This window comes from Saccostrea echinata, unplaced genomic scaffold, assembly GCF_033153115.1.
Source record: "Saccostrea echinata isolate AGI-Se365-2 ecotype Australia unplaced genomic scaffold, CSIRO_AGI_Sech_v1 ptg000054l, whole genome shotgun sequence".
Classification (NCBI taxonomy): Eukaryota; Metazoa; Mollusca; class Bivalvia; order Ostreida; family Ostreidae; genus Saccostrea; species Saccostrea echinata.
This window is the reverse complement of record NW_026889803.1, coordinates 5,971,445-5,996,031: the sequence shown is the minus strand read 5'-3', so window position 1 is coordinate 5,996,031 and position 24,587 is coordinate 5,971,445. Positions and strand designations below refer to the sequence as shown.

The 24,587-nt window shown below is 34.7% G+C and overlaps 1 protein-coding gene across 1 annotated transcript in view; it reads right to left on the bottom strand.

Moving 5' to 3' along the window:
- Positions 1-18,183, bottom strand: part of LOC133171800 (sodium- and chloride-dependent glycine transporter 2-like) — a 45,721-nt gene extending 27,538 nt beyond the window's left edge. Inside the window, exon 1 of the mRNA XM_061306603.1 lies at positions 18,080-18,183. The gene's annotated coding sequence lies outside the window, so the exon portion shown is untranslated. The remainder of the gene's footprint in view (positions 1-18,079) is intronic.
- Between the last annotated feature and the right edge of the window lie 6,404 nt (positions 18,184-24,587).

Below are 24,587 nucleotides of genomic sequence, written 5' to 3'. Positions count from 1 at the left end.
AGAAATTCCTTATATATGTGTAAAATATAGCAATTTACCAAATGACCTTGAACTTTGACCTTGACCTTTGACTTTGACATTGGGTCAAATGAAAAGTAAGGACATACATCCAGCTCCAGTATCAGTTAAAAACATAGAAAGTAAAGATTTACTGTTTTTTTTGTTTGTTTTGTTTTTGTTTTTGTTTGTTTGTTGTTGTTGTTTTTTTTTTTTGGTAATGACCTTGACCTTTGACCTTGACCCAAAGGTCACAATCAGGCTTACAGATGTGGAAGTAGTTAAAATTCTCAGTTTAAAAGAGGCATAAAATAAATAATTCACCCCCCTCCCTCCTTAAAAAAAAAATCACATCAACAACAACGTAGAATATTTCTGTAAAATTTAAACCAGACCTCGGATCGACACCATATTTGGTACAAATGTAGTATAGACCTCAGAGAAACTTTCTTGAGAGTTTTACGGTGAGTCTTATAAGTTTATAGAAGTCATGAATTTTCACGGCAAAAACTACAAGTTCTGTTGTGTTTGAAATTACAGTGCAGGTGAACGAAGAAATGATCTAAACCTTTTATCGGCTATTTCTTCAGATGTCGTTAATAGCATTCGATTTTCCTGATATGATACGACATTTTAATACCAAGCATTCTCTCTTTCTTTTACATTTGGAATTTATTTGATTTTTATTTAGAATTAATCAGTTTCCAGAAATAGCGATTTTCGGTATATTAAAAACAATTCTCGCTTTCATTGTCGTGTTTCCCTTCTAAAAATGCATGTTGGGAGTTTAATTTGTGCTACACATATTTAATTTAACCAAAAGAAATACTTATTTAAATGTTTCGTATTTATTTCAGGATATTCAGTCAGAAATGTTAAAATCCGACTGAAATGTTAAAATCCGAACCCGATCTTTTAAGCTTACAACAAAGCTATTTTCAAAAAATTCAGCATGCTCACAATATCGATGAATCGGGCTACAGTCCATTAATACATTTTCATTAGGGAACAGTGTTAACGTTTTCTCACGCAGCCCGTCCCTTGTTATTTTATATACTTCTTGCAAGTTCGGGAACTATTTCCTTTTACGGAACTTCTTTCTTCCCCTACCGATTCTAAAAATATTTATTATTATTGTATTTATTATATAGTCTTAAACAATTAACTTACCCAATTTTATCGGAATGTGTAGCGCAGTGGTTAGCGCACCTGCCTTTCAAACCAAGGGTTTTGAGTTCGATCCCAGCTGGAGGAGGATTTTTTTTTTTTTTTTTTTTTTTTTTTTTTTTTTGCATTTTTCTTTTTTTTCAGCCTAAATGACATGAAAACACTTAAAAAGGAGGAAAGGCCTCTAATTGTTCTCTGAACAATTAGTTTACTACATGTAGTTATTATTAAGGTCTTTCGATATATATGATAAGATGTGAATATGAAACTTGCTGAGGTGATAGAGCATCAAATGTAGATATGTTGATCGACCATTATTTTTCGTCGTTCGTACTTCCGGTCGCAAGCGGAAGTGAATTCAAAAATATTAAATTTGTAACTTCTTTGTTTTTCAATATTTTTCTCTGGGATTTACAGGGTTAATAGAGAGTCTTCTAAGAGTTCTATGTATGTTTTTATCATTTTGATTGATGCATTTATTGCAAAGATATGACCGATCCAAACTTTCACGTATTGTTGCGGGTTCGAATCATGCTCGGGCGGGAGATTGTTTCTCTCTTTTTTCAGTCGTAAATGATATTTTTCTCTGTGAAGACATGTATGATAGTTTTGCTTATTTTTTAAAGCTTTTTTAACAGAGATTCTACAGAAATCCTTTAATAAGCATGATCTATGTTGAAAGACTGTGTTACATAAACGCAGACAAAAATACCTTCAATAAAGTATTAAATGAACTGAGGTAGCACAGCGATCTGGAGAAAAGTTCGGTCGGAAGACCACTTGTTGCCCTAGCAACAAGAAACGCATCTAGTTATTATTATTATTATATTATTTTTTTTACCACATTTTGTGCAGGCGTTTTCTCGAAAACTATTCAGTGGTTTTACGTGAAACTTTCAGGAAAAATTAGTCATTGTATGAAGTTTGTTCATCACAAGGAAAATTTGGAAAATTCCATTCTGGTTCCAAGTCACGGGCAATTTCCTGATTTTTAAATGGAATGTTGTCCGCGAATGTTCTCAAGAATGGTTAAAGATATGAACTGGAGACTTATTGGAGAGCATAGAACGTGACTTCTAAATTTGTGGAATCGCCTTTTCGTTCGTCGTCGGCACTTCCGGTCGTGTACAGAAGTGATCGAAAAAATCGTAAAATTTCAACTTTCCTTTTTTGAATTAATTCCTATATCACATTATTGTATCTTTTGTGTAGTTTCGAAATATGTTGGTCCCACCGGAAAAAAAACGTCAACTTCCGGTTATAAGAGAAAAACTACATAATTTGAGTATTTTTCTTTCCAATTAATATCTTTTGTAGATAAAGTATTTGAAATGAATTTTAAACATGTTATTCAGACTGCAAATGTCTAGAGTAACGTCAAATATTTTTGTAAAATTCACTTCCGGTTGCGTGTTTTTTTGTCCTCAAAATGAGAAGTTGTCGGAGCAAGATCTCGGAAACGGTAAGGGATTAAGACACCAAACTTAAATGAGCAACAGACCTTAAGATGTAGCAAAAACCACTTGGGTTCAGAGCGTCAGCCGTCACTTCCGGTCGTCACAGGAAGTGATCAAAGAAATCGAAAATTTCAACTTTTCTTTTTTAGATTAAATATTGCAACACTTTATTGCATCTTTTTCGCAGATTCCAAAGATGTTGGTCCCACCGGAAACAAAAACGACAACTTCCGGTTATAAGAGAAAAACTACAAAATTTGAGTATTTTACTTTCCTAAAAATATTCTTTATAGATAACGTATTTGAAATGAATTTTAAATATGTTATTCAGACTGCAAAGGTCTAGAGTAATCTTAGATATCTTTCAAAAATTCACTTCCGGTCGCGTGTTTTTCTGTCCTCAAAATGAAAAATGTCTGAGCGAGATCTCAAAAACAGGTACAAGATTAAAACACCAAATTCTTATGAGTAGCAGACCTTGAGGAGTAGGCAAAACCATTTTGGTAAAACGCGTCCGTCGTAACATCCGGTCGTCACAGGAAGTGATCAAAGAAATCAAAAAATTTTAATTTTTCTTTTTTAAATCAAAGTTTGCATCACTTTATTGCATCTCTTTCGCTGTTTTGAAACATGTTAGATTCCACCGGAAACAAAAACGTCAACTTCCGGTTTTAGGTGATAAACTACGTTATTTCGATATTTAACTTTCTCATAAATATTGCTTATCGATAAAGGTCTTGAAATGTTTTTATGCATTTTGTAGATACTGCAAATGTACAGAGAAACGTCAGAGATTTTTTTATAAAATTCACTTCCGGTCGCGTGTTTACCTGTCCTCAGAATTAGAATTTATTCTCACAATATTGCTCGGCAACAGTAAACGACTGAAGTCTAAAACTTTCAGAACTGATAGTCAGTCATCAGTTTAATTGAATTGCGAGGAAATCTTGTATCGCCGTTACTTCCGGTCGTGACAGGAAGTGATGCAAAAAAGTGAATGGTTAATGATTAGCACGTTGGATTTTCACCCTGACAACCAGGGTTAAATCTCCAGAGTGTCTGAATTTCTTTTATCACCTTTTTAGCTTGAATTTACGTTTTTACTTTCAAAATCGGACGGAAGACCTCTCATTGCTCGCAATGAGTTTCTAGTTATTATTATTATTCTTTTTTTTTTTTTAGACAAAATTTTGTGCACGCGATTTCTCGAAAACTATTCAATGAATTTCTTTGAAATTTTCAGGGGTAAAAGGTCTTGATATGAATTTTATATAAAATTCCGTTTTTGGTAAATTCGGTTCCAGTTCCAAGTTATGGGCAATTTCCTGATTTTAAAATGCAATTTTGTCCGTGAGTGTTCTCAAGAATGGCTAAAGATATGAACTGGAGACTTGTTAGAGATGATAGAACATGATTTCTAGATTGGAGAGGGCACCTTTTCGTTCGTCGTCGGCACTTCCGGTCGTGTACAGAAGTGATCGAAAAAATCGTAAAATTTCAACTTTCCTTTTTTGAATTAATTCCTATATCACATTATTGTATCTTTTGTGTAGTTTCGAAATATGTTGGTCCCACCGGAAAAAAAACGTCAACTTCCGGTTATAAGAGAAAAACTACATAATTTGAGTATTTTTCTTTCCAATTAATATCTTTTGTAGATAAAGTATTTGAAATGAATTTTAAACATGTTATTCAGACTGCAAATGTCTAGAGTAACGTCAAATATTTTTGTAAAATTCACTTCCGGTTGCGTGTTTTTTTGTCCTCAAAATGAGAAGTTGTCGGAGCAAGATCTCGGAAACGGTAAGGGATTAAGACACCAAACTTAAATGAGCAACAGACCTTAAGATGTAGCAAAAACCACTTGGGTTCAGAGCGTCAGCCGTCACTTCCGGTCGTCACAGGAAGTGATCAAAGAAATCGAAAATTTCAACTTTTCTTTTTTAGATTAAATATTGCAACACTTTATTGCATCTTTTTCGCAGATTCCAAAGATGTTGGTCCCACCGGAAACAAAAACGACAACTTCCGGTTATAAGAGAAAAACTACAAAATTTGAGTATTTTACTTTCCTAAAAATATTCTTTATAGATAACGTATTTGAAATGAATTTTAAATATGTTATTCAGACTGCAAAGGTCTAGAGTAATCTTAGATATCTTTCAAAAATTCACTTCCGGTCGCGTGTTTTTCTGTCCTCAAAATGAAAAATGTCTGAGCGAGATCTCAAAAACAGGTACAAGATTAAAACACCAAATTCTTATGAGTAGCAGACCTTGAGGAGTAGGCAAAACCATTTTGGTAAAACGCGTCCGTCGTAACATCCGGTCGTCACAGGAAGTGATCAAAGAAATCAAAAAATTTTAATTTTTCTTTTTTAAATCAAAGTTTGCATCACTTTATTGCATCTCTTTCGCTGTTTTGAAACATGTTAGATTCCACCGGAAACAAAAACGTCAACTTCCGGTTTTAGGTGATAAACTACGTTATTTCGATATTTAACTTTCTCATAAATATTGCTTATCGATAAAGGTCTTGAAATGTTTTTATGCATTTTGTAGATACTGCAAATGTACAGAGAAACGTCAGAGATTTTTTATAAAATTCACTTCCGGTCGCGTGTTTACCTGTCCTCAAAATTAGAATTTGTTCTCACAATATTGCTCAGGAACAGTAAACGACTGAAGTCTTAAACTTCAAGACTGATAGTCAGTCATCAGTTTATTTGAATCACGAGAAAATCTTGTTGTCGTGACAGGAAGTGATGCAAAAAAGTGAATGGTTAATGGTCAGCGCGTTGGATTTTCACGCTGTCGACCAGGGTTAAATCTCCAGAGTGTCTGAATTTCTTTCACTTTTTCAGCTTGAATTTATGTTTTTATTTTCAAAATCGGACGGAAGACCTCTCATTGCTCGCAATGAGTTTCTAGTTAAGGTCTTCCGTCTTCACGGAAGACCTTATAGTGATTCTACTGTTTCTCATTAAGGTCTTCCGTTTCAGTCGGAAGACCTTATAGTGATTCTACTGTTTTTTCTTTTTATTATTATTATTATTTTTTTTTTTTTTCCTTTTCTATTTTTCACGATTTCTCAGAGATGGCTGGACGGATTTTCTTGAAATTTTCAGGGATAATAGAGAATGAAAATACCTACAAATGTATCTTTGAATTTTTTCAAAATTCACTTCCGGTCGTCAGATATGTCCGATTTCCGTTTTTTTCAGAAATATTTTGTCCGAGTCATATCTCAGAAACGGTAAGAGATTAAGACACCAAACTTACATGAGTAATAGATCTTGAGGAGTAGGCAAATCCATTTGGGTTAAGAGCGTCAGCCGTCACTTCCGGTTGTCACAGGAAGTGATCAAAGAAATCGAAAATTTCAACTTTTCTTTTTTGAATCTTTTTTTGCATCACATTATTGCATCTTATTTGTAGTTTCGAAATATGTTGGTCCCACCGGAAACAAAAACGTCAACTTCCGGCTATAAGCGAAAAACTGCATAATTTGAGTATTTTACTTTCCCATAAATATTTTTTATAGGTAATGTATTTGAACTGATTTTTGAATATGTTATCAAGACTGCAAATGTCTAGAGTAACGTCAAATATCTTTGTAAAATTCACTTCCGGTCGCGCGTTTAAATGTCCGCAAAATGAGAACTTGTCCCAGTGATATCTCAAAAACGGTAAGAGATTTAGACACCAAACTTATAGGAGTATTAGACCTTGAGGAGTAGACAAAACCATTTGGGTTAAGAGCGTCAGTCGTCACTTCCGGTCGTCACAGGAAGTGATCAAAGAAATAAAAAATTTCAACTTTTCTCTTTTGGAATAAGATTTGCATCATATAATTGTATCTTTTTCACAGTTACGATATGTGTTGGTCCCACCGGAAACAAAAACGACAACTTCCGGTTATAAGAGAAAAAACTACATAAAAGGGTATTTAATTTTCCCATTCATATCGCCTATAGATAAAGTTCTTTAAATGATTTTTATATATGTTATTGAGACTGCAGATGTCTAGAGTGACGTGAAATATCTTAGTAAAATTCACTTCCGGTCGCGTGTTTTCTTGTCCTCAAAATGAAAACTTATTTCAGAAAGATCTCGGAAACGACATGAGATTAAGACACTAAACTTATAGGAGTAATAAACCTTGGTGAGTAGGCAAAACAAATAGGGTTAAACGCGTAAGCCGTCACATCCGGTCGTCACAGGAAGTGATCAAACATTTCAACTTTTTTTTTTAAATTAAAACTTGCATCACTTTATTGCTTCTCTTTCGCTGTTTTGAAATATGTTAGATTCTATCGGAAACAAAAACGTAAAACTTCCGGTCTTAAGAGATAAACTACGTTTTTTCGTGGTTTAACTTTCTCATAAATATCACTTAAATATAAGTATTTGAAATGTTTTTTACATATACTGTAGATACTGCAAAAGTCAAGAGAAAATTCAGAGATTTTTATTCAGTTCACTTCTGGTCGTGTGTTTTCCTGTCCTCAAAATTAGAATTTGTTCTCACATTTGTTCGGCAACAATAATAGACTGAAGTCTAAAACTTTCAGGACTTATAGTCAGTCATCAGTTCATTTGCATCGTGTAAATATCGTGTGTCGTCATTACTTCCGGTCGTGACAGGAAACGAAGCAAAAAATTAATTTTTTCAGTTAGTTTGTTTCTACATAAATTTTAGGCTAATACCGACGTTGGAAAAGACATGTTGATGCAAACAGGAAGTAGTATAACGGAAGACCTTCTCATTACTAGTAATGAGTTTCTAGTATTCTTAATATTATTGTATAGACGAAATTTTGTATAGGACTTTGTCCGCTCCATTTCTTTAGAACAGCTTAACATATGAAAGTTAACTCTGTCAGATATCATAGATAATGACTTGTAGATGTCACCATGAACATTTTTTCCGTCGTCAATACTTCCGGTCGTCACAGAAAGTGGATTAAAAAATCGATTTTTTCAATTTCTTCGTCTTTCTAACTTCTTTTTTCAGTAATATTCATAGGGTACGTAAAGTCCCCTCTTTGAAGCTTTTACGTATTACCAGTTTCTTGATAGGATTAAGAAGGAATTTAATATCTTTAAATACCTTAGAAATTCCGTAAACGTAGGACCAACGTTTCTTAAACACTACGAAATATTGACTTTTTCCCGGTATATATAGTTTGCGGGGACTGCTCAGAGCTCATTCACGTAGGAGAAGGTGTAGAGGTAACACCTACCTGGTGATTGGGATAGGCCAGAAAAACCTTCCTGTTGCCATGGAAATGAGTTTATATTAAATAAAACTGGTTGTATATGATATATATCATGTGTGTGCATTTTATCTGCCCCATTGTCATCTTTACAGACCCCCCCCCCCTTCTCTTTTATTGTAATGAATGCAAATTTCGCTTTTATGTTTTGGATTCTAAATAAAATGACCTTGACCTTCATATCACAAGCAACTCTTCTTGAAGTTTTCAAAATGATAAGGCTTAATTCTTTGTACAAAATAAAGGGCATTTACATGTTTATGTTCAAGACCCCCCCCCCCCCCCTCGAAGTAGCCAGGTGGAATAGGCAGATATAAAATATACAACTTATAAGGAACTTCTTAAGAGGTTCATTAATAAAATTCAGTTCCCCTGATGTGGTTTGATATTTTGCTACCATTCATTCTTCTTCTGTTTTGTCTATAGAATTTATAATTATTTTATTTAGAATTAATTTATCTTTAGAAAGTAGTGATTGTCAGCTGCATTCATTAGCCGTCTTCTTGTATATCTATTACTTGCATATTAATAATTTCATTAAATAATATTTAAAAGTATTAAAACTTCATTTCTATTAAATTTTATTAATTTGTAAATCCTTGGATCCGCTCCTGCAGGTGCGCGAAAGCCTCATCACTACTGTAAACAAATTATTCATCACGCCGAAAATGTTCATGATTCCGCTAAACTAAGAAAGTTTACACATAGTTTATCATCTCATAAACAACCATCAGCCCTGTCCAACGCAGAAATGCTCGAATTGAAGGGGAAAATTCAGGAATTGTTTTGCGTCAGCCATGTTTTGACGTGAACCTTATACGGCATTCTGTTATTAAGGTCTTCCGTTTCAGACGGAAGACCTTATAGTGATTGTACTGTTTATTATTAAGGTCTTCCGTTTCAGACGGAAGACCTTATAGTGATTCTACTGTTTTTTCTTTTTATTAAGGTCTTCCGTTTCAGACGGAAGACCTTATAGTGATTCTACTGTTTTTTCTTTTTATTATTATTATTTTTTTTTTTTTCCTTTTCTATTTTTCACGATTTCTCAGAGATGGCTGGACGGATTTTCTTGAAATTTACAGGGATGATAGAGAATGAAAATACCTATAAAATCATGTTTTATATTTTTCAAAATTCACTTCCGGTCGTCAGATATGTCCGATTTCCTTTTTTTTCAAAAATATTTTGTCCGAGTCATATCTCAGAAACGGTAAAAGATTAAGACACCAAACTTATATGAGTAATAGATCTTGAGGAGTAGGCAAATCCATTTGGGTTAAGAGCGTCAGCCGTCACTTCCGGTCGTCACAGGAAGTGATTAAAGAAATCGAAATTTTTAACTTTTCTTTTTTGAATCTTTTTTTGCATCACATTATTGCATCTTATTTGTAGTTTCGAAATATGTTGGTCCCACCGGAAACAAAAACGTCAACTTCCGGCTATAAGCGAAAAACTGCATAATTTGAGTATTTTACTTTCCCATAAATATTTTTTATAGATAATGTATTTGAACTGATTTTTGAATATGTTATCAAGACTGCAAATGTCTAGAGTAACGTCAAATATCTTTGTAAAATTCACTTCCGGTCGCGCGTTTAAATGTCCGCAAAATGAGAATTTGTCCCAGTGATATCTCAGAAACGGTAAGAGATTTAGACACCAAACTTATAGGAGTATTAGACCTTGAGGAGTAGACAAAACCATTTGGGTTAAGAGCGTCATCCGTCACTTCCGGTCGTCACAGGAAGTGATCAAAGAAATCAAAATTTTCAACTTTTCTCTTTTGGAATAAGACTTGAATCATATAATTGTATCTTTTTCACAGTTACGATATGTGTTGGTCTCACCGGAAACAAAAAACGACAACTTCCGGTTATATGAGAAAAACTACATAATAGTGTTTTTAATTTTTCCCATACATATCACCTATAGATAGAATTCTTTAAATGATTTTAATATATGTTATTGAGACTGCAGATGTCTAGTGTGACGTGAAATATCTTAGTAAAATTCACTTCCGGTCGCGTGTTTTCTTGTCCTCAAAAGTAAAAATTATTTCAGAGAGATCTCAGAAACGGCATGAGATTAAGACACTAAACTAATAGGAGTAATAAACCTTGGTGAGTAGGCAAAACAAATAGGGTTAAACGCGTAAGCCGTCACTTCCGGTCGTCACAGGAAGTGATCAAAGAAATCGAAAATTTCAACTTTTACTTTTAAAATTAAAACTTGCATCACTTTATTGCTAATCTTTTGCTGTTTTGAAATATGTTAGATTCTACCGGAAACAAAAACTTTAAACTTCCGGTCTTAAGAGATAAACTACGTTTTTTCGTGGTTTAACTTTCTCATAAATATCACTTATATATAAGTATTTGAAATAATTTTTACATATGTTGTAGATACTGCAAAAGTCAAGAGAAAATTCAGAGATTTTTATTCAGTTCACTTCCGGTCATGTGTTTTCTTGTCCTCAAAATTAGAATTTGTTCTCACAATTGTTCGGCAACAATAATAGACTGAAGTCTAAAAATTTCAGGACTTATAGTCAGTCATCAGTTCATTTGCATCGTGTAAAAATCGTGTGTCGTCATTACTTCCGGTCGTGACATGAAACGAAGCAAAAAAGTAATTTTTTTAAGTTATTTTGTTTCTACATAAGTTTTAGGCTAATACCGACGTTGGAAAAGACATGTTGATGCAAACAGGAAGTAGTATAACGGAAGACCTTCTCATTACTAGTAATGAGTTTCTAGTTATTATTATTTTTCCGCCCATCTAATTTTGTGCACGCGATTTCTCGAAGACTACTTGATGGATTTACATGAAATTTGCAGGAACAATGTGTTGTAAACTGAAGTTATTTTATCCGAGAGAAAATTTGGAAATTTACTTCCGGTGCCAAGTTACGGACCATTTTCTGAATTTAAAAATGACATTTTGTCCACGGATAATCTCAAGAACGGTAAAAGATCTCAATGTGAAACTTTCAGGGATTATAGATCGTGATAAATACTTGCCAGGACGTGACTTTTCGTTCGTCGTCATTACTTCCGGTCGTTACCAGATGCAAATTTAAAAAGTTGATTTTTTAAAACTTTTTTGATTTTCAATATTTTCCTGTGATAGTAGTAGTGTTAATAGAGGCACTTCTGAAAATGCTTAATATATAATTTGTTTTCAAATTGATCAATCTAAACTCTAGATATTCGCATTTTAAAATTTGAAGCGGGTCCAAAATGGCGGCTGTCTTCGCAAACTGCGACGAGCAGGTCGGCACTCGGAGCTTCTCGGTTGGCTCGTTCCTCGCACACTAACCTCGGACGTCAATGGTGTTCTACCATGTTGCTGATACAGTCATGGGATCTTATTTGAAATTCCTCCAAATGTTTTACCTTTGAAGTCTGAGTTACTTTCAAGCACGCCCAACACTATGTTTTGCTTTCAAAGACTACTTACATGATGCTGTGATCAAAGCCAATATTCAAGGAAGAATTAGACAAGAGAAAAAAATGTTTGAAGAACGTTATGCAAAGTAAAATAGAAAATGAGTTACAAGGCAGTTTCCGGCGGAGAAATGTAATCGATATGATGCATATTTCTCCACCAATCACTTCCGAGGTTTGTATGGAGCGTAGCGGAGTCAGTCGAGGATTGCCGATTGGCAGGTTGGAGTTTACGGAGACATCCGAGCGTCTTGTTGAACGAAACTACCATAAGGATCAATGAAATATGAAGGAATTTTTGGATCTTTCAGGTTATGAAATGGATAATCTGTCATTGAAAACATAAATAATCTGACCTCCAAATGCAATAAAATGAGTAATTTGCACGGTACATACAATAATATATATGAGAATGGAGACCATTCAATAGAACATACATTTCAAAGAAAAGGCGTGAAGATTTACTCGTGACATAATGTATCGTGACTCTTCGTTTGGCTAGCTAGCTCTCATTTTATAATTCCGCACTATATAAAAAAAAACTTTTAACCTCCCCGACGCTCGTTACTTCAGGCAATGATACAAAGTAAACATCGATGATGGCTGGTAAAATTGCACTGGTGTAGTGTCTTCCATATTGATCTGGGTTTAATCCCGAATTTGTTTGCTTAAATTTACGTTTTCAACTTTATAAATGATGTTGAGTGGTGTTTTTTTTTGTTAGAGATGATAGAACATGATTTCTAGATTGGCGAAGGGACCTTTTCATGCGTCGTCGTTAGTTCGGGTCGCTTCCGGAAGTGAATTTAAAAAATAAAATTTTTCAACTTCAATATTTTTCTGTATTATTTGTAGTGTTAAGAGAGCCTCCTTTCAAAATACTAAATAAATATTTTGTTTTCGAACTGATAAATCCAAACTCTTGATATTTGTCAATTTCACTTTGAAGTGGGAGTTGAAATGGCGTAATGGTTAGCACGTTGGAATCTCACGCTGACGACCAGGGTTAAATCTCCAGAGTGTCACTTTTTCAGCTTGAATTTACATTTTTATTTTCAAAATCGGACGGAAGACCTCTCATTGCTCGCAATGAGTTTCTAGTTATTATTATTATTCTTTTTTTCTACTTTCTTCTCCGGTACTTTTTTGTCCGGGAGTGTTCTCATAGAACCACTCATCCGATTGACATGAAACCTTTTTAGGGTTAATAGGCATGTTGTGTAGGTGTTCGGAACGAAGGTCATTTTGCGCGCACATGCATGCACGTGCGAGCGCGTGCAATGAGTGAAATGACTGATATACTTGATGAAGCCGTAACTTTTATATTTCTTGATGAATTACTTTGAAACTCAAAATAAAGATATATTAGTAGTCTAGACAAGATAACATGGTCAAATTAGCGTGAACTCATGCGCATGAACGTGAGCTCTTCTCTGATTGGCTGATACAAAAATCTCAATAATTTCCTTTTTTTTTTGACAAAATACTTTGAAATTTAGAATATAAGTATATACTATAAGGTGGTACAACATGTTATATAGGATATTTCTTGAAAACACGCGCATGCAGGTGTGCTGCAATCTGATTGGTTGAAACTTTAAATGTCTATAACTCCCTTGGTTTTCAACAAAACAGGATGAAATTTACGACATGGACAGGCACATAGAGCTCCTACATTATGATACTATCAAAATTGAATGCAAGGCCATGCATGCTCATATGCTGAATTCTGATTGGCTAATACTTAAAGGGTTACATCTCTCTTATTTTTCAATGAGATTCTTTGATATTTAACACAAATGTATGTATTGTGAGACACTATAAGAAAATTAATGTGAAAAATGTAGAAAACATGTGCAAGCACATGCGCTGAAATTTGATTGGCTTATACCCATATGGCTATATCGGAGTAGTTTTCCAATGAAATACCCTTAAAAATAAAGTGTCCATCTATATTACAAAAGTATTGTCTAATTTATTGAAGCTTGTAGGGAATGGGGCATCATAAGGGATTGGGGAGCCGTTTGGGGAACATCTGTAACGGTTCCGGTTACAATTAGCACTAGTTAATTTAAAGACGTACAACACATTGGGGGAGATAACTCCTGGGATTTCAATAAAACGTTTAACATAACGTTAAATTTAACGTTAATTACGAAGCGTCAAAATGATGAGCGATACGATCCCGATGTAATTAATGTAAAATAAATAGAATAAAGGTTTTTATTGTGGTTTCTTTAGGAATACCAAATTCTATCCTTGATCATTTGCGCAATTGCAATAAATCTCCCCCTCCATAAAAAAGAAAAAAAGACAGGTTCCTACTTTAATTTCAATTTAGTTAATTAATTCTTTAATATTGTATTTATGATATACACAAAGGCAATGTTTTAATCTAAAAATGCTAATGCTACTCTACATTGCTTTTTCCCGTTACAATCGACCGCATAACATTGAGAATAAATATTACCGGTATGTCTCAATATTATCATATTACGAAAATAAACATTTTCTTGCTTTTCTTCTCTTTGAAAAAAAAATGAAAAAGAGTAACCGTTTTCAGAAGGTCACTGATCAAAGAGAAACAACTCTAAAAATGTAGAGGTGTATGTCTTTCCTCCCCTGAGCTGAGTTATTCCTCCTGTTTTCCGAAGAATTATGGGGGGGGGGGGGGTCCCTCACAAATACACAGATACATTTACAGTGTGTTGCAAGGAACACAAGAACTGAAGTTTATACAAATTAAAGTAAGTATCAACAGTGAAAAATTATTTATTGAAATTAATACAACGGTTGCACCCCATTGAGAAAATCTTTTACTGTAAACAGTTTCAGTTCGCATTTCAAAACAAAACGATTGATACCAATGTAGATGATACCATTGTAGATGATTCACGCACATGAATAATTTTTATATTGATAAATAATTTACAGTTTGGTACAACTGAAGTTAATATGGACGAATACATCATTTCCATTTATTGAAACAACAGAAGGATACAGTATCGGGGGGGGGGGGGGCACACTCTCGTTTGAAAACAGAAATAATTTAAAACCTATACGTACCTATATTCCATTTTCATTACAAGAGAGTTGTACATACACCACTGTTGGTTCACTTAAAAAATAATATTCAATGCAAGTAGAAGTCATATAAAGGTTTGAATCTGCACCTGTATGCATGAACTCCAAACCGGACACGTGGTCCATAGAAAAAATAGTTTTACTAAATATAAATATAAAAAAAAAAATATTTATAATAACAAAAAATATTAGTAGTCAATATTTATTCTGTATACAGGAATGAAGGAAATTACTTTAGGAGTTCAATATTCCAATTATATATATTTATTATGCAGACGTAACCGATGTTCAAGCTCGAATGTCCTGCATTGCAGAGAATAATGGAGGAGGGGGGGGTCTTAAAATTTCATAAATTGCTTATTCATCTTCATTTAAATGCAGATGTAAAGTTTTATATTTGTGATAAATATAACGTACATTACATTTTTAAAGTAAAAGATATTTTCCAGCTGGGAATTTTTATCTGTATTTGTAGATTCATAGCACTGCTTTCGTCTCAAGTCTGAAAGACGCTGTGAGAACCTTAACTTACGGAGAGAGGGGGAGGAGATATTTTCCGCTATAAATTCAAAACGCGTCGTTTAAAAAATTTTCAAAAAATTATCAAGAACATTTTGATCACCAGTTACAAGAAGTAATTATTTCTTTCAAAATTAAACGACAGATTTTTTCTTTTAAAAAATATTTCATTTGAAAATCACCCATTTTCAATGCAAAAATGAACCATAGTTTTTCAGTTTAAATTCTTCAAAATCGTTTTTCTCGAAGTGTACCTCTACAAATTCACTTTGTTTGTGTGTTTAATAGTTAAACGAACGATTCGGCAAATTTTCACAGCTAGGCTAACGTTAAATATTTTAAAATAAGGGATTTTATAGTTAGTTGGTTGAAATTTTTTTGTACTCGTGATCAGCCAAAGGGGGGTAATTTTAGGAACTTCCTGTCCAAATTCGGCTCGAACGATTTTGACCAAAATGTACATACACATAGTAGATATCGTCATGTATAAGATATACAAAAATAACGAAAATGAAACGACAGGAAATTTTTGGGGTAGGTGTATTGTACATCCTTAAATCCATACCCAATTGACACATATCTTTTAGAAGAATGTCTTTCAATGGTTGTAATAACAAATATTGCTTAGTAAAAGAATAAAAAAAATTTGAATATTTTCTTTTATTTAATCAATTATTCAATCTTTAAAAAGTGTTGCTAAGGGCAATAACTCTTTCTCATGTATGTATATTCAGGCTTTTTCCTTATTGTACTTCTAATGTAAAATGGTTTCCCTGATATTCACAATTCAAACATATTTATAAAGAAGCAAATATTTTGGAACTTTCAGCATCACAATTATGTTGTTTGTATATTATGTATTTGAACCAGTTTTTACATTATTTTTATAATACTGTTAATTGAAAATGTACAATTTAAACAAGAGGTCCATGGGCCACATCACTCCCTTGAGCTCAGGGAGAAGCAGAAATCAGTTCAGTATTGAAGGGGGGTTACACTACCTCAGGATGCTTCCATATCAATATTACTAATCATGGCTTTGCTGTACTATACAGAAGAATTTTAAAGATTTTCCCTATGTTTCCAAGGTCATAGTAGTTCAGTCGTAGAGCACTTGCTCCGTGATCGGAAGGTCGTGTGTTCAAATCACGGCCGCGACTGACCCAAGTCGATAAAAAATAGGTAGCAACTGTTCCTTCGCCAAGCGCTCGACACTTTGAAGTGAAAGTTGCGGGTCCTTCGGATGAAACCTTAAAAACCCAGGCCCCGTGTCACGGTAGGCGTTGGCACGATAAAGAACCCTCACAACTCAATGGCCCTGAGTGCCGAGTAAAGGTCTAAGTTTGAAGCCCTTCACCGGTATATGGTGAAGTCCTTTTATGAGTGAAAAATTCTCGAACGGGATGTAAAACAAATCAAACAATCATTCTTCTATTTTCTTATGCAAAACTTTGACCCTCTGTTGTGCCCCCATGATTTGAACAAGCTTGGTTCTACAATACCTAAGGTTGCTTCTGCATAAATATGACTAATAATGGCTTTATTGTTCTTGAGAAGAAGATTTTACAGACATTTCTTATGTAAAGGCATTTTACAGTAGAAAATGATTTACCAAGAAAAAGTTTCCAAAATGTAATTAACTTAGCAGTAATTAATTAACAAAGATTGCATTGAAGTCTATGGGGACAAGCGAATTTTAAAAAAAAAAATTCAAATAATAAGAATATCAATAAATACTGCGGTGGAAAGATGCATTAAACATTAGAAATAGAATGACAATATTGAAAACGATTTCTTTTACCAGGTAAGTTTTTTTCTAAAATTGATTTTTTTTAATTAATTAAACAGAGGGAGATAACTCTTACCAAAATTCAAGGTCATAAATTAGGACACATCCCGCCAGTACATGCTAATTGTAATAAATTTGAATTATGTCTATATACACTGAGTATTCAACACCTTCACATCTGTTACGTATTCAATTTAATTGAATCTGTTGCTATTAGGTATGGAATACCTTCTTTATTGCTGATTCAAAATCCAACTTCTTCAGCTAGTTTCTGAATGCCTGACTTTTCCAAAGCCCTTTGGTTTGGCTAGTCCATTCCAAGGGTTGTCAGGTCATTCCATTATTAGAGGTCTTCAATGCGATTTACTCAAATGTCCCTTGACCATTACATCTATATATTCCTATGTAAAACTTTGACCCACTGTTGTGGCCCCGCCCTACCCTCAGGGGTCATGATTTGAACAAACTTGAATCTACAATACATGAGGATATTTCTATTATAATATGACTAATCATGACTTTGCTGTTCTAGAGAAGAAGATTTTAAAGACATTTCCTATTATTTATATGTAAAATTTCGACCCCTTCTTGCGGTCCCGCCCTACCCCCGGGGGTCATGATATGAACAAACTTGAATCTAGAGTATGAAATGAAGCTTTCACATAAGTTTCATCTTTTCTTGCCCAATGGTTCTTGAGAAGAAGAGTTTTAAATGCCACCAAATTTTCACGAATTCTTAATTGTCTCCCCTTGAAAGAGGGCGCGGCACTTCCTGTGAACAAACTTAAATCCGCTTCACCCAAGGATGCTTTGTGGCAAGTGTGGTTGAAATTGGCCCAGTGGTTCTTGAGAGGAAGACGAAAATGTGAAAAGTTTACGGACTACAGACGGACACCGGACACTCTTTGATCAGAAAAGCTCACTTGAGCCTTCGGCTCAGGTGAGCCAAAAAGTTAATCATCAAAACATGCATGCTAAAAATAATGCATAATGAAATGAATATGAATCATGCGTAGCATACACTACTGGCGATATCTTAGTTTTCACTGCACATAGTTTTTTTTAATTACAAAAATCGCAGACAGCTTTTCGCGTGGGGTTGGTACTTATTTCAATTTTGACCAAACACACTTCAAAATAATTTCACAGTTTTAAAGTAATTTACCAAAGCTTAGTAAGGTAAATGATGTGTTTGTTATGATTAATTAGAATACTTGTATCTTACATTACGACGTCGAGAGCAAAAATTAATGAATGCAAAATCTTCCCTAAAACACATTATGCACATGTTGTCTCACAAAATTTAATTGGAACAATCAGGAAACAATTTTCCACTTACCTTTCGGTGGTACTACGCTATGAGAATTAAAAGAATTCCTATAGCTATTAATGAACGGTGACTATTTTTATGCGTATGAGCACTAAAATCAAAGCACTTCACATCATCCCTCTTAGGTACAAAGAGACGTGCAGAAACATGCTTTAGAATCTTGTTGTAAAAAAAATAGAGGTCATGAAAAAGTTAGTACTATATGTACAAAGAGACGTGCAGAAACATGCCATACATATTTTATGTTGTAAAAAAAGAACAGGTTAAGAACAATTTAAATAAACACAATCAAAATGCCATTATCGGATACACACGGCTGATTTAGTCTTTTACATACATCATCTGATGAATAAAACACGAGATCAGCCGTGGGTATCCGACGATGCTAAAAGGTTATATCTACACTGTGGCTAATCTTCGTTTTAAAATCTTTTGAAAATGAATATCACAGGTGAACCGAGATTACTCAATTTGATATGCATAATAATATTTGCCTATTAATCATGTCAGACTATAATATGATATTGTGTAGAAACATGTTCTGCTGTCTGTTTCTCTAGTGTTTGTCACAAAACCGTGTGCGGACCGTAACCATCGCACTCTCAAGATAATTAAACGATTAAAAGGCAAAATGCAAACCATCTATCCTTTCGTTTTCAGTAAACTGGAAGTGATTAAAGACTTAGACAGACTACCTGAACAATATGTTATGGTCCAGGTGTTAAAGCCCGTTACAATATAGTCTTTGTTTGTGAGGCGCATTTTCAGAAGAATTTGGCTTTCATCCAAAAATCTGGAACTCTAACTTTTTCTCACAGTTACCTTACATAGGATGAAATTCTTCAAAATCTGGTTTCGGTTTTAAATACTTTGAACATTCATATCAACGACAGCGGATTTGAAACTTATCCTTCACAATCAGCTGTCTCCGCCACATGATAAACATCAGGTGGCCAGAAATAAATGATAAACAACAAAAACATGTGGAAAGCAACAAACCAAGAAACAATATCTCAGCAAATATCCCGTAGGAAGTGGCGATGGATTGGACACACCCCCAGAAAACCCACAGGGCAAACGTCAGTTCGGGCGTCCAGAACAACTTGCCGAAAGTCATGCAAAGAGGAAATCAGACACTGTGAACAGAACCAAAACGAACCATGATAATAATAGTGGATGTGGATTTGAATTACTGTACCTATACTGGATTCAAACGCTTCATAAAAATCCTTACAAAGATACTTTGCAGGATCAAGTAAATGGTCCTCGAAGCCCCTATCTTTACTCATCATGGTTGTGAAGAGAAACTTTAGACGCACTGCTCTACAAAATAATCAAGAAGTGGTGTAAATCAAATGCTGATACTAAAATACTTCAAAGAACTTTAAGAAAATTTTGAATCACAAAATCAAAAGCACCAAAACGTATGGTTTTTGTGCGCTTTTGTACGCTTTATATAACTGTTCCTCATGAAAAATTAAAGACAAGACATATTGACATCATAGACAACTGCATCTTCAATAACAAGAGGCCCATGGGCCAGAACGCTCACAGAGTCACTTTGGCTCTGTTCTTCAGCAGATTTTTCAATCAAAAATCCCCTCTTTAGTTTTATGAAAAATTTGACTCCATATTGTGGACCAAAAGCTAGCCCTATGGAGCTATGATTTAATCAATGTTTAATTCACACAACATTGGAATGCAACACAATCAACATGGTCCTTCCAACCTGGAGATAGATTTTTTTCCGGTCAAATGCATTCTATAAAATATGGATCGGTCCTACCCTAACCCCAGGGCTCATATTTAAAAAAAAATGATTCCACAGAACAAAAGAATGTTTTTTCCATAAATATGATTTTGTGTGGTCTTGCCACTCTCAAAAAATCTTCCTATTGTAGCCTAAGCCTATTAAACAGTACTCTTGCCACTCTAGAAATACACTCTCTTGTAAAACTTTGATCCCCTATTATAGCCTCAGCCTACATGTATTCCTGAGGATCCTGATCTGAACTTGAACCAAAGGATGCTTACATAGTCATGTAAATATGACTAATAATGATTTTGCTTTTAATCAGAATTTTTTTACGGTCTTTTTCTTTATATTCCTATGTAAAACTTTGAACGCCTATTGTTGCTCCCCCTCCCCTTTCTCCGGGACATGATTTGAATCTACACTACCTGAGAGAACGCTTGTCCATTAATAAGATTAATCAAGACTTTGCTGTTCTGGAGAAGAAGATTTTTAAAGATCTTTTCCTATATATTCCTATGAAACTTTGATTTCCTCCCCCCCCCCCTCCCCCAGCCATGATTTGAACAAATCTGAATCTACACTCCTGGGATGATTCCATATAAATATGACTAATCCTGGTTTTGCTGTTCTTGAGAAGATTTTTCCTCTATATTCCTATGTTAAACTTTGAACTCGTATTGTGGCTCCACCCTACTTCCGGAAGTGTTGATTTGAACAAACTTGAAGCTACACTATGTAATGGAACTTTCACAAAAATTTTCGTATTTTCTGGCCCACTTGTTCTTAAAAAGAAGATTTTTAAAAGATGCCACTAAATTTTTATTAATTTTTCATTATCTTCTGCTGTTCTTGAGAAGATTTTTTCTTCTATATTCCTATGTTAAACTTTGAACTCCTATTGGCTCCACCCTACTCCCAGAGGTAATGATTGAACAAACATGAAGCTACACTATGTAATGGAACTTTCACAAACATTTTCATATTTTCTGGCACAGTGGTTCTTAAAAAGGAGATTTTTAAAAGATGTCACTAAATTTTCATTAATTTTTCATTATTTCTTCTTGAAATAGGGGATATTCCTTCATTTGAATACACTTGAATCCCCTTTACCAAAGGATGCTTTGTAGCATGTTTGGTTGGAATTGGCTCAGTGGTTCTTGAGAATAAGTCGAAAATTGGAAAGTGTACAGACACACAGACGGATGCTGGACATTCTTTGATCTGAAAAGCGCACTTGAGTCATAGACTCAAAGGCAGTGAATTCAAATAAAAGACACTACAGAGTCTGGTACATCTGTTTTATATTTGGATGTTTTACTGTCTATAAACGTTTCAATGGCCAACTAAAAACTAAACTAGGCCTATAGAACAAACGACTTACATGTTTACTTAAGTTTTTCCATCGTCAACTTACGCAAGAGCATGTTCCGAGTACGATCAATTTTTAAACAGGAACAGGCTTTCAATACTCGCATTCAAAGTCAGCATTTCGCAATTCTTTGGTAGCAATAATGACCTTGTTTGAAAAAACAACCTGCAGCTGTCCTAGGGTCGTATTTTGATTGACATTTCATACCAATTGTTAGGGCTTTGGTATATATACATACATATGTATAATTCTATGGTAGCAATAATGACCTTGTTTGCAAAAACAACCTGTCCTTGGGTCGTATTTGATTGACGTGTTTCATACCAAATGTTTGGGGGTATATATATATATATATATATATATATATATATATATATATATATATATATATATATATATATATATTACATTACTCTACATTTCTGCTTACTAATCCTAGACACTTAATCCCACCTATGTTATTTCTTGGGGTCCCTCTGGATACAGACATTCTACTAAGCCCTACTGCATATACTGATTTCCAGCTAAAAAGGCAGCATATCTTAGTTTCGCATTTGCTAAGTATCATAGCGACAAATTTAATATTTCTCCATCAATTGTTGGATACATCATACATGTCTATAGTCAGTGTAGCATCATCATTTTCATCTGATAGTCTAAGCGATTTATTTTTCTTCAAATCCTCAGTCTTCAAAAGGACTTTTCCATTGGCGGCTATTTTATGTTGTCTGTAGGCATTAAAATAAGGGCAGGTTCACCTACCTTTACAGATTCCTTTGTATTTCTTGTCGTAATTCTTGTATGTGGAAGCAGATTTTTCAAGGTTTTCTTATGCCAGTTGAACCATTGACTGTAATATATCTTTTAGATTTAACACATACTGGTACGTTGTTTATACTACAGGAATCCCCATTTCCTTGATACAAAATTCTTTTTAAATAGACATACATTGTAGGACCTCGTACTAACTTTCTATAGACTAATTCAAGAGAAAAATCCAGGCTTTCCTGTGGAATCTCTGTTAAGGAAAGAGAACAGCATTTCGACACTTATTCCAGTCTTAAAGCTTCTCTGCAAAAAGTTATTTCAAGATATGCTTTTATGTGCAATTAAATATTTTAACTAATCAATTAAAAAATGTGGGTAAAGTGTAGTTGTCCACTGCTTCATAGAAATGAAATTATACTTACATATATACATCTTTCATGGGAGACGTTAACATTTCTCCCGGTATTCCTAACCAGGAGATTTCTATCAACAAGTCTGTGACTCTTTCTGTCTCTATGCTTGGCAATGCTATGGTTTCTTGTTACCGATTTGACTCTGCAAGAAAAAGAATGTACCTATTTCCTTTGTCCTGAGGATAATGCCTCTGTCACATTTCCAAAACCAACCAGTGGCCGATGGTTTTGGAGGCAAAAATGGGACTTTTCATGCCACTTTCTGGAGACCGTCGGCTGTCGTCTTGGCCGCTTTCGGATTTTTTTCCTGTCAACCGACCATTTGTGTGTTCGTCGGGCCAAAATTATAATTTTTTTTCCCATCGGTGTCTGATATCTTGAGTTGTGATGATCGTTTGTATAAAGTCTAGCGACTGACAACTATTCACAGCACGACAATCGACAGACAGTCCGGTGAGTCAGCCAACTTTTTAGATGTTTGAGGCTCCTAAACATCGAATGACAGACACCGATGATCGGCCGAAAGTCGGGCATAAGTCCGCCGATCTATTGAGCAATTGTAATTTATTGACCGACTGTCAGCTTACAGTAACACGATTGCATCGACAATCTACCGTCTATCGTTTGAGAAGCACCCGCTTCTCGCCAGGCTGACTGCATCAGCAACCATTACATTTCAGTATACGTCACCACTCAGGAGACATATTGCTATCTGCTTTCGTTTGTCGTCTGTTTACATTTGAACATTTTAAGCTTCTCCAGAACCGCTAAACCAATTTGGTATATAGCATCCATGGGCAAAGGGGAAAAATTGTGAATTTCATGGTCTCTGCCCCCTGAGGGGTGGGGACAAAACAATCAAAATTAATGCAATCTTCAAAAATAAGCATTAAGCCCTCTATCAAAATTGTGAAATTCATTGCCCCAGGATCAGGGGTCTTGATATTTTGGGTGGAGCTCTTGTAGATCCTATTGTAATTAATGGCCCCTGGGTCAGGGATTTGGTGTTTAGCGTGGGGTTCTACTAATCATATAGTGAAAATACATTAATTCTTTGAAAACTTTCTCAGCTTCTGGGAATTTAGCAGACAAACTAAGTGCATAGTTATGAGCAAGGTTGCTATTCCAAAACTGTGAAATTCATAAATTCTGGGTCAGAGATTCTGGAGTTAGGGTAGCGCTTTTAATCTTACAGTGAAAATGAATTAATTCTCTGAAATTCTTCTCTGCACTAGAATATTTAGCAAACTAAATTCATGGTTATGATGAGCAAGGGTACCCCTTTCAAAATTTGGCCCCTTTATTAGGGGTTCTGCAGTAAGGGCAGGGTTCTATTGATCATGTGATGAACATGTATTATATCATAGAAATTATTTTCCTATTCTGGGTACTTAACAGACAAACTAAGTAAATGGCCATGATAAACAAGGATGCCTTTTCCAAAACTGTGAGATTTATGGTCCCTTCCTCTATGGTTCTGCAGTTAGGGCGGGGCTCGATTGATCATGTTGTGAAAATGCAGGGATTCTTTAAAAATTTGTTTCTCTGCTTTTATTTTAGCAGACTAACTAAGCGCTTAGTTATAATGAGCATGTGTGCCTTTTTTCAAAATTTTAAAATTTATGCCCCCTCGATCGGGGTTCTTGGATTAGGGCCGGGTTCTATTTATCATATACTAGTAGTGAAAATGAATATATGAATTTTTTTTCTTAAACATCTTCTAATGGTTAAATTGTCATTACATGACCAAGTTGAATCATACTCCGGTGACCGTGAAGGCCTGTGGGCCTCTTGTGTAAATTCCAGTGATGACTTTCTGGAATGCTTCCATATTTGCACTTTCTCTCATTTTTTAAGGAGGTATAGTGGCCAGTTTTTCTCTAACCTCTACTGAAATAGTTTTTCTAGGCATGGTCCTTATTCACATTTTTTCGGGGGGGGGGGGGGGGGGGGCTTCCTCTGAGGTAAACAATCGTACAAACTTTACAAAATGGTGGAAGAATATACCCCCCCCCCCCCAAAAAAAAGGGGGAAAAAAAGAAACCAACACAAAAATTAGACATTTAGTCAATGGTCAGTTGAGAACAGTCTATCAATGGTTGCCCAACTCATTATCAATTGACAACGAAAACAGTCAGCGGCCCGGCGCTGGATGACTGGGACTTTGATAGACCGATTTGTAAACTTTTACTTCGTCAAAGATCATCGGTT